The following is a 12,872-nucleotide window of genomic DNA, read 5'->3' as shown; positions in this document are numbered from 1 at the left end:
TATATTTTTTTTTTTTACTCTTGTGCTTCATGCAGTCTTTCACAGTCTGCTTCCCAAATCTCCACAGTGAAGCATGTCAACAAACTGTTGCATGAACAAAAGTTCTTACAAGCAACTCAGAGACCATCTGGGAATTCAATGTCATCCACATGCAACCCTGGCAACATTTGTTGCCATGGTAACCAAGTGATATACATGGTAACCAAATGATATACAGAAAAACAGAAGCAAAGTTCTTAAAATGAAGAAAAAGTAGTAGGAGGCACTGAGCTACACAGTGTGGTAATAATACCATCATTGCCAAATTTGAGAATAAGGAAACATTGGTCTCACACACACACACACACACACACACACACACACACACACACACACACACACACACACACACACACACACACACACACACACACACACACACACACACACACACACACACACACACACACTGAAAGTTGAAGCACTCCTCTGATGAGACTGGAAAACATATGAATAATACAAAGGCTGGAAAACTCTTTAAAGATCTCTGTGCATGAACAACAGCAAAACAGAACAGAGAACAGGGACCCTGCTGAAACCAGAATGGATAATAATAGCTGGATGCGGAGGGAGGATGAGAAGGAGGGATGAAGATGGTGTGGTTGGATAGGCAGGGTTAGGTGAGAGGAAGGAGGTGTATCAACGCACAGGAGGGTCCATCAAAGACAGTGACATTTATGAGAAGAACACCACAAAACTCCTTTCATAATGATGGTGAGCTGCAGATCCACAGATCAAAGGTCAGGGGTGCTCTTCCCTGCAGAGGGTCAGATTGATGTTGATGCACAGTGACCCCCCCCCAGAGGATTAGCTCTGGTCGTGGACTATTCAAACAAATGCAACATGGATTATTGCAAGATCTTATCAAGACACATGGTTTGATAAAAATTAAAAATTATGATTGCTTTTATAAAGAAATTATAACTTGCTAATGATGCCCATTATCATATAGATGCTAAGGGTAAGTATGTTAAACATATCATAAACAGACCGATTTTAAAATTGCCTTTTGTTGCCAGCATGCTTGACAGACTTTTTCTGGGTTCTGTCACTTGCACTCTACAAATGATTCAGTTTCAAATTATATTTTAATGCAGTTGAATATTCTGTTCTTCTACTTTTGGATCTGTCTGTAGCTTTTGACACGGTTGATCACGGTGTATTGATTGAGAAATTTAGGACATGGGTGGGCATCTCTGGGTCAGCCCTGGATTGGTTTTTGTCCTTGATCTCTAAAAGGAGTTTTTCAGTTGCTGCAGCTAAATATAAATCTTCTTCTGCCATTCTGTCATGTAGTGTCCCCCAAGGAACAGATCTGGGCCCTATTTTATTTGCATTGTATTTGCTCCCACTTGTCTCACATCACTTAAGCAGATGATATCCAGCTGCATATCTCATTTGCACCTCAGAATGTCACTAAGGTATCTGCCCTTCAAAACTGTGCTAATGTGATAAAGGACTGGGTGGCTGCTAACTGTCTGTCACTTAATAGAGCAAAAAAGTAAGTTCTTGTTTGTGCCCCAGGCAACTTCATTCCCTCAGTGATTATGAGCTATAAATCTCTGTCTTAAATTCAAATAACAGTCAGAAATCTAGATGTTACATTTGACCAGGCAATCAGTTTTGATTCACATTAGCCATCTTGCACAGTCTTGCTTCTTCAATTTACAGAACAATGAAGAACATCTAAGAAAAACTGTCTTAAACTGAGTTGGAATTATCATCCATGCTTTCATTTCATCACGTCTCGACTACTGTAATTTGCTGTTTCCTAGCCTCAGTAAGTCTTCTCTGGATTACTTACAAACAGGCCAAAATCAGGCTGCAAGGCTTCTTACGGGGTTGTCTAAGAGGTCTCATGTGACACCCATTCTGTCACCTTTACATTGGCTCATACAGTTCACACTGCAGTTCAGTTCAGACTGCAGTAAAAAATATTGGGGATGACTTTTAGAGCTCTGCATGGTCAAATGCCACTGTACATCAGTCAACGTCAGCAATATAACAAGAAGGCCTCTGAGGTCCTCGGACCAGAACCTGTTAGTGGTACCTTGGTCAAGGCTGAAGACCAAAGGAGACTGTGCATCTGAGGTTGTGGATCCCATACTGTGGAATACACTACATCACATCTACGATCTGTGGACTCCATCAAAACTTTTAAAAAGAAGCTCAAGACACACTTAAGTCCATAGGCCAAGAAGATTTTTGGTATCACTTAAAGGTGATGAAATGGCATTTAGAATCCAGCCTCAGTGTACCATCGCCTACACATAAATGTATTACAGCCATCCCAGGAAGGAATTACATAGAGGTCAAAATGTTATAAAAACTGCAATCATGTTAAAAACTATCCCACATTATTTGTCTGATCATAACAATTCCAAAAAGATATAGTTTGGACTATCTATGACTGAATGTTCTGGAGTTATGTTATAAAAACAGCAAACATGGTGAGAAAGGTCATTTTCAGTTTGTACAGGGGTCAAAAGTTAAAGTTGCTCCAGGTTCAGTAGGAAATGATGCAAATTATTGGTTGGGTTAATAGGGTTCTAAAAAGGAATAGTTTGCACCATCTGTCATGCTTAGTTATCATCTTAAAGGGTGACACATGTCACATGTCATAGAATCCAATGGATATTGACCTTGTTTGATCTCTACTTTGGAGACCAAACTTTCAACACAATCAAAACTAATCCATGTACTAATCCTTTTATTGCAACCAAAAATTTGGTTTGCTTAACAAGGAAGTGGCCAAAATGCTTAGGACAGAATTTCCTGGTAAACAACACAATCCACTGCCAGGTAGAACTCTAAACTTTCAGCACGATGGGCCCCAAGGATTCTCATGATTGATCAGAAATACATGAGGTTCTAAATGTCCAGGGAGAATCTTCAACTTTTTGAGGCAGATCCAGATAACTTCATGTGGTGATTCGTGACCATGGATGAGAGCTGGGTTCAGCACTTTGAACCAGAATCCAAATAACAGTCAAAGTAATGGAAACATGTGGGTTCTCCCCTAAGAAGAAAGCAAAAGCTGTCTGAGTGGCTGGAAAGGTCTTGTCCTCTGTCTTTTGGGATACTGAAGGCATCATAATGGTCCATCTCCAGAAAAGACAAACCATCATTGGGATCTGTTATGCTTCCTTTTCGCAACACCTGTGGGAGAAAAAAAGGCAGTTGCAGTATGGAATGCTCTAATGAAGTGTTCTGTTTCCTCAGGACAATGCTGAGGTCCACACTTCGGTCATCGCAATGGCTGCCATTCAACAATGTGGTTTCAAACTTGTCCCGCATCCACATTATTTGGGTGTCAATCTTCCTCTGTCTGGGGCTCCATGCAAGATCTCGCCTCATAGGGTAAGAATGATTGAGAAAGCCCAGAACTACACAGGAGGACCTGGTCAATGACCTGAAGAGAGCTGGGACCACAGTCGCAAAGATTACATTTGTAACACACTATGCCGTCATAGTTTAAAATCCTGCAGGGCAGCAAGGTCCTCCTGCTCAATCCAACACATATCCAGGCCGTTTGAAGTTCACCAGTGACCATCTGGATGATCCAGAGGAGGCATGGGAGAAGGTCATGTGGTCAGATGAGACTAAAATAGAGCTTTTTGGTATCAACTCCACTCGTCGTGTTAGGATGATGACAACAACCCCAGGCACACTGTCCCAACCCTGAAGCATGGGGGTGGAAACATCCTTTTAGGGGTGCTTTTGTCTGTAAGAAGCATTTCAAGGTTCTGGAGTGGCCTGGCCAGTCTCCAGACCTGAACTCAATAGAAAATCTTTGTAGGGAGCTGAAACTCGAAACCTGAAAGATTTGGAAAAGATCTGTATGAAGGAGTGGACCAAAATCCCTGCTGCACTGTGCAAACTTGGTCAAGAACTACAGCAAATGTCTGACCTTTGTAATTGCAAACAAAATTTTCTGTACCAAATATTAAGGCCTGTTTTTCTATTGTATCATTATTTCATGCAAAAAACTGAAAATTAATTATTCTGAATGAATTATATGCATTTTTTTTTTATTCTGTCTCTCACAATTTAGATTCTGTCTCTCACAATTGATAAAAAATTACAGACCTCTCCATTCTTTGTAGGTGAGAAAACTTGAAAATTGACAGTGGATCAAATACTTATTTGCCTCACTGTAGGTGAGTGTTGCTGACAAATACAAAGAAATCCTCATCATCATTGTGCTGTAATCCGTATTTTATCTCCCCCATGAGATCAATAGGATTTATACCTCATCTTTTAAACACTCTTAATCTTAAATGATTAAATAATGAAGCTGTAGTTCAATGAACAGTGTCACTATTGACACATTAAGTCATAAATAGATGGCAATGTTCCTCAGTGGACTAACTTGATATTTCCAATATCTCTCACTCTGACACACACATGCACGCACGCACACACACACATAGCTGTATCTGTGATTTGTGAACCATCACTGGCAATCATTTAGTGATTGCAGTGAGCGAATTGTGAGTAACAAGCATCTTTCCTCACGACTGCAAACCAAGCTTTACAGTCTCTCTCTCTCTCTCTCTCTCTCTCTCTCTCTCTCTCTCTCTCTCTCACACACACACACACACACACACACACACACTGGTAAAAATGAGTGTCCCACATGTGAGTTTTTAAGTGGTCTAAAACCTGCAGTGAAACATTTTCCGAATGATTTGTGTTCCTCCTCTCTGCACCTCCAAAACATTATTATTTTTGGCTTCAGGGCGTCTAAAACAGGTCAGCTAATTAAAGGTGTTGCTTTCCTCAAAATGAGCAAAACACTGAATTCTGCTCCCTACACACTTTCTCATTTCTCACACATTTCAAAGATAGGCCGAGCATCAATATTTAATTTGATGTCACTGCTGAATCTGCAGCCAAACAAACAGAAATGTGAGCATTGCTGTCAGTGAGTGTGTGATGAAGACATTTAGTTTTTCTCCTAAACAATGGAGCAAATGATGAAGTCAAACATTTTACTTACTCTGCATACATATATTTCTGCCTGTTTGTCATTTTATCTTCTTTTTTTCTCCCCTAAAAGCCATCCATCAATACAAATGAATTATTGAGCTACTGACGAAGCAAAGATTGACTTAACTTTATCATTTCTTATTATTCAATCCACTTTCACGAAAACCGGAGCAGGATCCACTGGTGAAATTAGTGTTGGAAAAACAGTGCTTAGTGAAATGCCGTTGTGCATGCCAACAAGCTCATTATATTTGGGAATGTCGCTCTTTTGATGGATTTGAGCTTTCTGAATGGCTCTCCATGCTGAGTAGCGAGATGAGACTCCTGAATGTACCCAATCTGTTTCCAAAGCTCTGATTTATTGTTTCTTGTGCAGCCTTCACAATTACCAATCTACAAAAAATAGGAGCATGAGCTGTGAAAAAATAAATAGCCAAAACCCCTGAATTACTGAGATTATTATGCACACAAGGCAAACACAGGAAAGTAAAACCAGAAGGAGATAAATTACCACACTGCCTGATCCTGGATGAGGCAGAGTTTAATCGAGTACCTACAAACTGAGGATGATGATATGAGCGAGGCTACAATGTGACACGATGCCATGTTGTTCCCATATTCAACACTTTCAATTAAAATATATATATTGATAGAATATTCTCTCAAGAGCATCACAAATATTCACCTTTCTACAATCAGGTGTACCAAGTTGCATTTTTTTTTCTTCAAAACTACACCAAACTGTATTGACGTTGGACAGTACTGGGTACACTCAATAAATAAGTCAATAAAAACATGGATGTTTAGAATAGGTTCATGTGATTACATGGTTATCTTACTGAAATTAATTTTTGATATATACCAACTCGGGGCATATGCAGTGTCCACAGACAATGAAAGACATCCCAACTTCCGAGATCCGTAACAAAAAAATAGTGGCGCGCCAATTGATCGGCCACCGATCAATATCAGCCGATTTCCGTGAAAAAGCATGTGATCGGTGACTGCCGATCAATGCGTTTCATTGTTGATCACAAAAAATGATCACCTGCAGCTCATACTTTGCAGCCTGTAGAGGCCCTGTGTGCAGTGCAATGTCCCTCCCATCCCCGTTTCCTTCACACTGCACAGGTGCGCGGCGGCAAACCCCAACAAACATGTCTGCCATGTGGAACTTTTATACGGCCTGTGAGAGTGATGGAAAGTTTGCATTCTGCAACACATGTAAAGGGGAAGTATGGTAAAATGCTTCAATACAACTAATTTAATCAGACAATTAAAGAACAAACACTTGTCAGAATATGGTGAGTTTTCAAGGCTCACATCAGAGAGTGAAAAGGCGACACCCGGAGCAGCAACGGTCAGACGCCAGCTGACGCAGCCCACACTTGGCAACACTCGCCTGTACAAGCTTAACAATCAGAAGACGAAGCAAATAACTCGAAAAATAGCTGAATTCATCGGGTTAGATGACCAGCCTTTCTCAGTGGTGGAAGACACCGGGTTCAGCCGACTGCTCTCTTACTTGGAGCCCCGCTTCATGCTACTAGTATGTAAAGAAACAAAGAAAACCACTTGGTCTTTTCTGACAATGCACAACAGAATTTGCTCATGCACAAAACAGCAAGCCGTGCTCTCAGGTATTTTTGATTTACTAACTTACGATAGTTTATTTGAATGCAATCTGCATGTGACTTTGAATGTATCCCTTTTTTACTCAACATTATTAGATTTATGCAATGTTGTGAGATATATTACATTTATTTATGTGACTTCCTGTACTTTTTGACAGCCTTAATGTTTTCAGTCTGTTAAAGATTGTGTTACTGACAGCAGGTAAATTTAGGTGTTTTTCAGTTGTCCTTTTGACTGAATAGTTGCCGCTTTGTGCCTCCAAGGTTTTGGACATAAAAACATGTTTTTGTGTAAATTAAGGTAATTTTATGGTTCCTTTTTTCCAGATCATGTAGCCAGTAGCACTCATCATAACTAAATCAAAATATTTAAAGCCAATCCATGTGATCGGTATTGGTGATCAGCAGTGATTGGCACTCAAGGTTGATCGGAATCGGCAGCATAAAACCTGATCAAAGCATCCTTACAAAAAATCCATCCCCAAAACTAGAAGCACTCGGAGAGTGCAAACCTCCGCCAAGGCCATGAGGTCACTGACACCATAACATCTACACGCCGTGGAATCATTGAACCTAAAAAAGTCTAACAATGATGTTTGCTAGTAAAAAAAGTTTCATCTGCTGTGACTGGATAGCATGTATCCTTAGCGCTTGGCATCACAGTTTATTGCAACTTGCACCTTTCCGAGAAGCTACTGTCATCTGAGCCCTGATATTGATATTGCATGTGCTTATAGACAAAAACAAATGAGACAAAATTCAATTTATTATTCAACTAAACTGCAAATATATGCATTTTTTTTAACATTTATGAAACACTTCTCTAAATAAATAACAGTAAATTCTGAAACAGAACTATTTTTTAAGTGTTGCATGTGCTACACAAGGCCATAGGGTCACTGACCCTAAAGAGATTCCCTCCTTGGCACAGTGATCTATTCAACAATTCAGTGTTACAACCAAAACTATGACACATACACTTTTCTTTCCTTTATATTTGACATCCTTGACCATGAAAACATACCACTAGAACTTGGAATCACGTTTATGTCTTTATTAGTTCAAAAGTTATCATATAAAAACGATTTTTCGGTAATGGCGGTTTTCGTCTGGATCTAGCTCCATAACATTTGAAGCTACATCAAATCTGATGACACCTTACTGAATCAGTACAGATTCAGCTACAATTTTGTGTTAGTTGTGCATCTCTAGCTTTATTTGTCACCCCACACTGACAAATTTTCTATTTTCCCTATATTTTTGCATATTCTGGATCACCAGATCCGGAATCCGGATCCGATCATCACCAAACTCTGTTGTTTGATAGAACATTTGACTATGTTACACCCTAATTTTTTTCAAGCCTTTCTGCCTTAATTTGTGGAGTTAGAAACTACAATGTCAAAATTCCTCCTATCCCGCAATGGTGAAGAATCCTTTAAAAAATTCCTGGATCTGGATCGTGATCCGGATCACCACTAAAATTTAATCACTTGTTCCTCTTGTCATTTCCAACCACTCCACAAAATTTCATCAAAATCCATTCAAAACTTTTTGAGTTATCCTGCTGACAAACAGACAACAGACAAACAAACAAACTCGACCGAAAACATAACCTCCTTGGCGGATGTAAAAATCCCATTAATTTTGAATGTGTAAATGGACATACATAACATGAAAAAATAAGATATTTACATGGATATATTACATTTGAAAAAAGTTTATCTGCACAAACATAGATGGACACATGATTGTGAAAAACATGACTGACAATGTGATAAGTTGGTGCTCCTACAGGTCAGAGAAAGGGGTGAAAATGTTCCAATTCTTGGCAAATCCCCAAAGAGACAGAATTGGCAAATCAAAGTCAGTCCCAAAGCATAGAAACTGAACTCCTTGTTGTTTCTGTGTGAAATATGTAGGCCCAAGCATGCATATGTATATAGGTCACTAGAAATGTTATAAGTTTTGATTCATACAGGCTTTCAGATGGGTTTTCATTCCTCTGCCAATGACACTGATTGCACCACAACAGATCTCGCAACAGAACAACGACAGCAAGACTGAAAAATGGTGATTACAGAAGCAGGAGACGAGCCGTGGGTTTTGTCTGGGACAGTCATAAAGCTGGTACCAGTTAAGTGCAGTGTTGTTCAGTAGAATAATTCAATAACTGATGCTGTAGTAAAAGTATAATCAATACAGATTTAAGCTCATGTAACTGCACTGTCAGTTTCTATTCTGGTTATAACTGCACTCAGTTGGGTGAAGGCAGCATTGCTTTAACCATACCAATCATTCAAAATAGCATGTGAGATTGTGTGTATACACCTGCACAACTTATGGTAAAAAGAGCAGCAGACAGAAAATGGACTGTTAATATGCAGGTTTGAAGTGAGACATTGTGATACTGAAACACTTGCATAATGATATTGTTGGTAGCATGTCATATGACGAATTGAAATTCAACAAGTCAAACATGTTTGTCAAACTTAGCTAGCAACCAATCTCCATAGCAATGGTAATGGAGTCTTAAGTCCAGACTTAGGACGCACTTATTTTCCCTTTTGTATGGCTAGCACACTAGGCATGGTGGGTTACTATGCTTTTTTTGTATTTTAATTCATTTTATTAGGAAATGCAGCGTGCTGTGGCCTTAACTTTATTTAGATTCTTGGTCTTTTGGTAAGGCTTGTGGCTGGTGTCCAGCGATCACCTTAGTATTTCTTTTGTTTTTCTTGTTGCTTAATGCTGACAAATTGTACTGTGTTTGTTGTGTTTCTGATGCATGGTTATTTTTCTGATGCCTGATTTTTATTTTTGTGATGCACTCTGAAGCAACTTTACTGTGATTTTGCACTATATGAATAAATTAAATGAAATGTCTACCCAAAATACAAAAAAACAAACAAAAAAACCCCCCAAAAACTTAAATATATATTTTATTAAATTAATGAAGTATAGAAAATCTTCCAAATAACAATAACTAACTATTTTAGTAGGTTTCTTATGTCAAAGTATTTATAAAACATGATTTTCAAAAATAAAATATACTTTATTTTGATTACAGCCAATAAATTTGTCTATCTGTTGAATCGTTACATTTTTGTGAAAACAATTATTGGGAAAATACTGAGAAATGTATTCCAAGTGCTTTCTACAGTAAAATATGTACAGTTAATCCAGTTCCAGTTCATAATTGGTAAATGCCATCACTGTGCTGTGACTTGGTTTACTGATTTTAGTAAAATTGCAATCTTTACACTATATGTATAAAGACTGCAATTTGTGTTAGAGTGGTGTTACGTGTGAAGACAAGGCACTGAGATTGCACCTAACACAATCTAAAAATGGATGGTTTTTGAGACTTTCGACAGTCAAACTAACTAACAGACAGACATATTTTGGACTTAAAGAATTATGGTATCGATAACTTTAATGATAAAATACCTGATAATACAACACAATACATTCCTTATGAAAGGACTGCAAAGAAAGCCAGGCCGTGTTGTAGTGTGTATGGATAGGCTCCGACTCCCCACTGACCCTTGACTGGAATAAGTGGATATTGAAAATGAATGAATGTTGGTGAGATCAGAAAACAACACAATTGAAGCATGTAAAAATGATACAACCAGTGCCCTATTTTCCATAAAACATCATAACACCTTCTGCATGCCATTACATGCATGTTATTACAGGCAGAACAGCACACAGCAGGGGCACACACTCTCTCTCACACACACACACACACACACACACACACACACACACACACACACACACACACACACACACACACACACACACACACACACACACACACACACACACACACACACACACACACACACACACACACAGGCAAACATACACACTACATGTCTGCACATGATAACAGGAGTAAGGGCACACTCACACCTTCCAGCGTCCAACAGACTTCCATGAAATATTTGGATGAGGTGGAGACACATTTTGTTGTTGAGACTCAACATGAGACCTCACTTCCAAAGTGCACACATGAAGGTGTCCACAACTGCAGATGTCTGGCATCTGAAATCCTATTGTGTGTGTACAACACATAATTCATTCCCACAGATGGAGTAATTTCAAGGAGATAAATAACAAAATAAAGTTAACCCATTCATACAACTGCATCTACATTTCTCTGCAAGCAAACAAAATCAAACCTGTCCTCAAATGTATTTCCATGTTAGCTGTTATCCACACAAACTTCCAGAAATAATGCATTTTATCCAGGGTGTTTTTTTTTTTTTTTAATCTCAGTTCTCAGTACACATTCAACTTGGCACACACACACACACACACACACACACACACACACACACACACGCTGTGTGTGAACAAAGCAATCAAACACGGTTAATAATTATACCTTGTGCGCATACAGTAGCATGTTGAGTGCTCAATAAAACATGTCCTCATTAAATCTTTACGTCTGTCTTACTAGAGCTCTGCATGAACCACTGAATAGACAACCAACAGCCTTCAGTCATCCATCACTGCAAGGACACACACCAAAATGTGCATGTTGTTATTCAACATGTACCGCTTCACATCATTGTGAAGTATCCTTGCAAGCACATTAGGCTATGTTCATATGTAAAATTTCAAAGTGTTTACAAAAAAAAAAAAAAGCTTTAAACAACTGAAAAATAATTTTAAGAAGGTGCAAATCAAAAAGAAAGATGCAGCCAAGAACAAAGACTCATTTTCTGCCACATTCAGGAAGTGGCAGAAAATGAGTGAGATTTATGTCTAGACTGAAACAACTGACTGCAGGTAGGCTATTCCTTAACACTGTAGAACAGGCAACAGCTCTACTGCCTACCAACGTTTTCTTTACTCTATTAATAAATAATTACCCAGCACGTGAGAATGAAGGGCTGCTACCACCTCATAATGCACAACCAGTTCTGTAAGATAAGAGGGTGCACAACCATTCAATATGTAAAATATTAGCAATAAATCATTGAAATCTACCTTTGCATGAATAAAGTCGTCAATATTGGAGTAATATTATGAAATTTCCTTAGTCTGGTCAAAACTCAAACAACTACAATGTGAATCTTTCAGGGTATGTTGTACTGCTGTGTGCAGCCAGAAATTAGGACACTGCAGAAATCAATTCTCAAAGACACAATAGCATGAATCACTGTGTCAGCATCACCCATAGACAAAATATGTGCAATGATGGCAAAGTTACGCAAGTGAAAAAGTGCATTTCTGGTCAGCTCTCAAGACAAAGGGTAGTAAAAGGTCATACACAGATTTTTAACTCTTCCAGTATAAAGAATGGTTAACTCACTGAGATCTCCTTAAAACTTTCATTTGGTGTCTGTCAACTCAAAACAGACATAAAACGTTACAGTGTAAAGAGTTGTGGAGTAAAGCAGAAAGGTTTATTCATTTGCACAGCCAACCAATGAGAAAGAAATATGGCAGGACATTAATGGTCACTCAGGCTTTTGTCCTGGAGAAGAACACGCCTGCCAGATTGCAATCCCTCACTCTGATGCACAAATGGCCTCACATGCCGTGCCCGCCAACACTTCCATCCACCAACTGCAAACCAGAAAAGAGTGATGAGTGTCCACTTAAGATCTGTGGGAGTCCCGCAACTGAACAGAAGTGCATTTTGTCAGGCAAACGCTGTAGGGGACAACTGAAACAGAATGGCACCTCATGAATATCAACTGGCCCCCTGCTTTTGGTGTGACACAACTCGCACTTCCTCAAATAAATTATCAGAGGATAATGTGGCAGAGATGGGGTTGACCATTGCTCCAAGTTTTCAAGGTTCTCTGAAACAGTCGGACGATATAAGTACAAATGCATGATTTCAACTCAACAAACAGCTCCAACAGATCCACAAACAAAAAGCATAGAAGTGCCGACACAGTCACCACAGTAAACCTTCTGCTATATGCAGTTTTCAGAGTTCCACAATGATTTTGCAATAGATGTGAAGATGAGCTGCTGAAGTTCCGGAATGAACAAACAACACCCCGGGACAAGAAGGGTCATTTTGAATGACTGACTGACCGTGTCTCTTTATTAGCCAACTTCATTGGCACAAAAGGTGCTGGAGCGTCAGAGACAGTCCACTTCATCACTGCACAGACACGGAGCACGGGGGAGGTGGCTGATGAAGTGTGCATGTGTGTCCCAGCCTACTTCAAAGGC

General features: G+C 39.2%; 1 protein-coding gene and 1 long non-coding RNA gene across 7 annotated transcripts in view; one reads left to right on the top strand and one right to left on the bottom strand.

Moving 5' to 3' along the window:
• The window catches only part of cadm1a (cell adhesion molecule 1a), a 1,471,967-nt gene that overhangs the window by 644,440 nt on the left and 814,655 nt on the right, over window positions 1-12,872 (bottom strand). The gene's annotated exons all lie outside the window — the stretch shown is intronic.
• The window catches only part of LOC117516939, a 777,663-nt gene that overhangs the window by 7,382 nt on the left and 757,409 nt on the right, over window positions 1-12,872 (top strand). The window contains exon 2 of the long non-coding RNA XR_004562586.1: window positions 10,926-10,928. This is a non-coding gene — a long non-coding RNA (uncharacterized LOC117516939). The remainder of the gene's footprint in view (window positions 1-10,925; window positions 10,929-12,872) is intronic.

Source organism: Thalassophryne amazonica, chromosome 9 (assembly GCF_902500255.1).
Source record: "Thalassophryne amazonica chromosome 9, fThaAma1.1, whole genome shotgun sequence".
Lineage (NCBI taxonomy): Eukaryota > Metazoa > Chordata > Actinopteri > Batrachoidiformes > Batrachoididae > Thalassophryne > Thalassophryne amazonica.
This window is presented reverse-complemented; position numbering and strand designations above follow the sequence as displayed.